Consider the following 6,012-nt stretch of genomic DNA (forward strand, 5'->3'; position numbering starts at 1 on the left):
GGTAAAAGGACTGGTAGAAAATTTAGGGACAATGTGTTTCCGGTAAGTAGGCGGGCGGGGTGGGGGGAAGGATACACAACTTCTACATTGGTTATGAAACTATTATTTTATTTCATCTCCACTGCCAAGTCCCTGCTTCAAGCCATAGTTTTCTCCCACCACGACTCCCGCATAAGCCCCACAGCTTCTGTTGGCACCCCTAGCCTCCCATCCAGGGTCATCTTCCCAAAACGTCAATCAGATGTTGCCTTTTCCTCAATAAACATTTGCTGAATAAATCCATGAAACTTATAGATCATTTATGTTAAAAAAATACAAGAACTAATTGTTGATGAAAAGAAGGTAGTGATGGTCCCAGAGTTAGATAGAAAAATTTAGTTTTTATGTAGTAAAACAAAGGAAATCTCTGTAGATTTTTGATGTAGGAAATGGCATGAGAAAAACCATTTGAGAAAAATTACTTCTACCAGTGGATAGAGAACACAATAACAAAAGGAGGAAAGACCAGTCAAGATGCTGTGACATTGTAGTCATGACAAAATAACCCCAATTTTTTCTAGCTCTTCTACATTTATGATGTTTCTAACAACCCAAATGTAAAACTAGAAATTCTTTCTAGCAACAAAAAAGAAACTTTAAAGAAAAATTTTCTATCAAACTGATCATTTATTGTTGATGCACATCTTTAAATAATCCATTTCTCTAATATTCTATTATTTTGATAATCTCTGGTCACACCCAACATTTTGTTTTTATATTACTCATATTCTTGTAGTAAAAATTTGTTGGAATTAAATCAAAGATCCAATTCTCAGTCTCCATAACATTATGATAATACCATTGTGAATAATAGCTTTGTCTTATTTTAAAAATAATTTTAATGTATAAAACATATTCCCTTCATTCCTAAACTGTTCATTCCAAGAAGAAAGTTATAATGTTTTCTTCATCATTGCTTTCCATTCTAGGCTGGAATAGAGCTCAGTAACAGAAACATCACTTGAATCTCACATTGGACCAGGCAATCTGTACACTTTCAAATATGTGTTATTTTGGTTCAGTGAATTTCATTCTAATTCTTTTTCTGCTGTGTCTAGTTTCACAATATGATTAATGACCGAACTTGTCTTAGTCTTCCGACAATTGCCTTGAGAATTTGCAATACTAGATTTATTTACTTACTATAAATGCAAAACAGAAATGCAATTTTCAATATAAATGTTGCCCTTAAAATACACAGATATTTATCACTGACTGTTTTTTAATCAATTTCTTAAATTTTGCACACAGAAGTATTCTATGTGGTAACCGTTAAATTTTAAAAATAAAATATTGTCTATAAAAAGTATCAGATTAACATTTGCAAATTAAAAACCACACAATGATAGAAACCAGTCCTCAAACTTCATGTGTCCTCTGAATTCTACCTCAGAAAGACCAAGAATTATTTTCCCATGGGGAAAAATATGAATCAGAATTTCAATAATAAATTAATTTATAAAGCAAATGTCATAAATAAATTGACACTTGTTATTCCAATGATTGACATGAGAAACCACTGGACTTATTTCCTCTTTGAATTCTCTTACCAAAATTTACTGGAGTTCAGTTCTCTAAATCTTCATACATAGATGCCTATGGACCACCACTGCCATTCCAGAGTGAGCAATATTCAAAACCCATTCCACAATGGTTCTAGTCCCAATTCAGGCGAACTTAGTTCAGCTGGCCTCCTTTTGCCTCCAACTCTGGATTCCAAACACACAAACACTTTTATCAGTTCCTCTTACCTGCCAGGGCCTTTCTCACCTCCAAGTCTGCATACATGTTGTTCACATTGAAACATTCTTAGTCCCTTCTCTGGCTTGGCTAACTCTATTTAACTCACTTCTTCAGCAAGGTCTTAGTTGCCCCTTCGGCTACATTAGGTCCCCATGATGTATGTTTTTGTAGTTCCCAGTCTTAGTATAGGAATGATCAGACTTTCATTAATGTCTTCCTCCTTCAGACTATAAGCTCCGTAAGCGCTCAATAAAACTTCATTAGCACGCCTATTTTAAGGATTAAATGAGATAAAGTATAGCATGCTTAGCCACACGGAATAAGAACTTAATAAATAGAACCTATTTTTATTATAGCAGTTTATATGTTTGGTGCCAAAATATTAATATGATAGCAATTCTATAAAGCCACCAGAGCCAAACAAAGGTCACCTCAAAGAATTCCAGCATAGGAAGACTGAAGTGGTCATATCCCTAGAAAATCATCGAAGCCAAGCTCAATTACCTTAGCATCCCAATTATCCAACTTTTGTAGCTCCAGATGCCCTTTAAGAAAACTTTAAAAAGACCAACTTTTGATACATTTCTATCTTTTAATTAGAAAATAGTAAGAAATATGATCAAACAAGGTTAATGAATTATGAGATAATTCTGAAATAATTTCTGTGTTTCATAGGATAAAACAAATGAGTTAAATACATCAGTGTAGATAGGAAAGAGGAATTTCAGCATGGAAAGAGAGATCATTTACAGTGATTAAGTGGAACCTCCCACTAACAAACATAATGGTATGGATGAATGTCAAAAACATTATGCAAAGTGAAAGAAGATAGACACAGAATATATGACACATAATTCCATTTGTATAAGTTTCTAAATGAGACAAAACTAATCTATGGTGACAGAAAGTTGACTAGCGTTTATGTGAGACAAAGAGAGTTGGATTGAGGGAACATTTCTGGGTAATGCAAATGTTCTATATCTTCAATGAAGTACAGTTTACATGGCATTGTATTTTGTCAAAATGTATTGAACTGTACACTTAAAGAGGTACATTTTATTATATGAAAGTTATACAACAAAAAGTTAAAAATTATATTTACCAAAGAAACTCTCTATGGTTCTGAAAGTGTTAGAAAGATACTATCGCTTGTTTTTTTCAGAAACAGAAGTAGTACTAACTTTTATTTTTAAATATTTAAATTAATCACTGTGGAAAGTTTCACGTGTGTGTGTGTGTTGCGGTATATGTGCATGTGTGTGTATGTGTTTCAGTTTGCTATTATTCCTGAACTAGAAAACACCTTGCATCTTATTAGTAATTAAAACTGACTTATCTCAACTAGGATGACACGATTCTGAGACCATACTCTTAGACACTATTTTGTACTACCTCAGGCTTTTATTGTCTGAATATCTAAACACCTCATATTATGTAATTAATATCTCAGTACCATAATATGTTAGTGGAAGTTGCTCTCCCGATTGAGGGTGTTACCCATCCAGAGCCTCATTCTAAGCCTGCTCCAGAGGCTCATGGTGCAAACTGGAGGACCAAAAACTAATAATAATTATCTTAGTTCCAGTCACTGGAACTAAGTGTAGACCATAGAAATGTACAGAAACTAGAATCCTGTAGGCATAGGTAACTTTCCATGTTGTTTTTCCTGTATACCTACATTATAGCAGCAGAAAAAAAATAGATCCAGTATATGTGGAAAATATAGTAAGTAATATCTCCAAAAAAGGTGGGAAATATTTCAAAGCTTGTTAAGTCTGTAGCAAACCTTTCTTTGACATCACACAACTACAGATGTCCCAACATGTCTACTCAACAAGAGTGATGTGGATCACGATACACCATATGCTGGATTCCAAATGGCATTGGTCTTTCTTGTCACTCACCCCTCAAGTGCAGGTGCACTTGTTCTATTGCAAGAACTATTATAAGATATAAATTCTCCTTAGTTCAATATGATAAAAATCAGATGTGATGTTTTTCTATTTATATAAGTAGAGTTTCCACTGAAATCCATAACAGAGTGATTAGAACGAGTAACAGTTACACAGAAGTTTGGCTTTGCTGTAACTGAGATATGTCAAGAAGGGTGTTACCCATCCAGAGCCTCATTCTAAGCCTGCTCCAGAGGCTCATGGTGCAAACTGGAGGACCAAAAACTAATAATAATTATCTTAGTTCCAGTCACTGGAAGAGGCACAAACCATCAGGTACTTTTACATATACCTGGTTTGCTTAGGAAATCTAAAGCTATTTGAATCTAACTGCCCCCTCTCCTAAACCTTTTAACACTGGAAAACTTGACCTTAAAGAGAAAGAAGAGTGCATTTAAAGCTAAATTTAAATGCAGCTGCGGGAAAATTGTTCAATATAAGAGAAAAAGCCTCTAAAACACTTGAAGCTTTCTTACTGTTTCTATTAAATTGTATGATATATTTCATGGTTGTCATGGAAGCTATAGTCATCACAATTTGAGTAGAACAAGTATTTTTGAAATTCTTGGATTCTTAAAATTTCTAAAACAATTTGTTAAATAATCTGATCAGGAGAATTTTAGCATGAATTCTAGATCTGTTGCTATATGGTTCAATAAACTTGGGCCAGTCACTCGGGCTCTTCAAATTTAAATGCTTTAATAATTAAGAAATAGGCCTGATATATTCAAGAGCATGTGTTTTAAGACATGTCTTAAAAACAGCAAACAGATCTGGGTTCAACTGCTGAGCCTTTGTCAGGGGTCCCAGCCAAGAACAAGGTCCCGAGATCCCCAGTGGTGTCCATGGCTTGCAAGTGGAGCCGCAGCAATCAGTTCTACAGTACCCAAGGCTGCGGCTGTTGCCATGTCCACACCGGGGCAATCATCCTGCGGTCTCAGTACATAGTGATAAATCTACTGATGACAATTTTGCTGACTGTGGAGGTAACATCCAAACTCAATGGCCATTGTCAACATTCAATATGAAGTCACTGGCAATACTGTTAATCTGAGAGAATGGCTAATAATGCCTGTGTTTTTTCTGCTGTCTCTCTTCTTATGTTTAGAATCAGTTCAATGCTGGAACATGGAGCAATTTCTTAACCGGTGGGTTGACTTATTCCATTCTTCTGTTACCAGCTTTTTGACTTTGTTCTCAGCTGCCTAGTTGCTGTCAGTTCTTTCACTTATTTGCCAAGAATCAAAGAATACCTGGATCAATCACCTGATTTTCCCTATAAAGATGACCTCTTGGCATTGGACTCCAGCTGCCTACTGTTCATTGTTCTTGTGTTCTTTGCCTTATTCATCCTTTTTAAGGCTTATCTAATCAACTGTGTTTGGAACTGTGTTTGAAACATGCCAAAGATTGCTGTGTATCCTGCCTTTGAAGCACCTCCACAGTATGTTTTGCCAACCTATGAAATGTCAGTGAAGATGCCTGAAAAATAATATCGGCTCTTTACATACCTGTCTTAAGAAATTCTGCCTTTGTCAATAAACTCTGTACCAGTTTTTGTCTTTTTACGGAATGCTGCAATACAGGGCTCTTTAAGCTAGTTTGATATAAACTACATTTTCCTTTGTTTAAGCATTTATTTTCAAATACTAACAAGCTTTTTGGACATCTATTACAAGGCAGGTTTTTTAAGTCTATTATAGTTTAGTAGTTTTTGAAGACAATCTTGGTTAAGCAAAAGCAAAGGGCCATTGTTTGCCTTTGAGGAGGAAGGGAATGGGGTATTCTCTATGCATTTTCTTTAACTTTGCACTTTCTTTATATAATAGTTTGCATTTGGGTTATTTGCTCCCTGGATACTTTCAGAAAGGATGAATTAAATATTCAGAGTGAGTGAGTTGGGTATAAGATCTGAAGTTTTCAGCTGTGAAAACAAGAAAAATGTATAACATTTTAACTTGACCATGAATGACGGTTGCATGTTTCTAATTGCATGTGTTTCCATTTTTGTGATAAATCTCTTAATAAATCTCTTAAAATTTAAAAAACTGCAAACAAAAATATTTATGAATATACATACATTATCTTCGTCCTTAAACAACCATGAGATAGTTCTTATGAAATCCATTTTTACATATGAGGAAACTGAGGCCAAGAAAGGTTAAGTGACTTTCCTGCGGCTACAAAGCTAGTAGGAGGAAGGCAAGGTTGCTATGAAACACAGGCCTGTCTGTTTTCAAAGCCCTTACTCCTCCTTCTTTCTCTACCTGCCTTTCTT

The 6,012-nt window shown here is 35.0% G+C and overlaps 1 pseudogene; it reads left to right on the forward strand.

Moving 5' to 3' along the window:
- Positions 1-4,579: 4,579 nt before the first annotated feature.
- Positions 4,580-5,227, forward strand: LOC105294117 (annotated as a pseudogene).
- The last annotated feature ends 785 nt before the right edge of the window (positions 5,228-6,012 follow it).

This window comes from Pteropus vampyrus, unplaced genomic scaffold (genome assembly GCF_000151845.1).
Source record: "Pteropus vampyrus isolate Shadow unplaced genomic scaffold, Pvam_2.0 Scaffold82, whole genome shotgun sequence".
Lineage (NCBI taxonomy): Eukaryota > Metazoa > Chordata > Mammalia > Chiroptera > Pteropodidae > Pteropus > Pteropus vampyrus.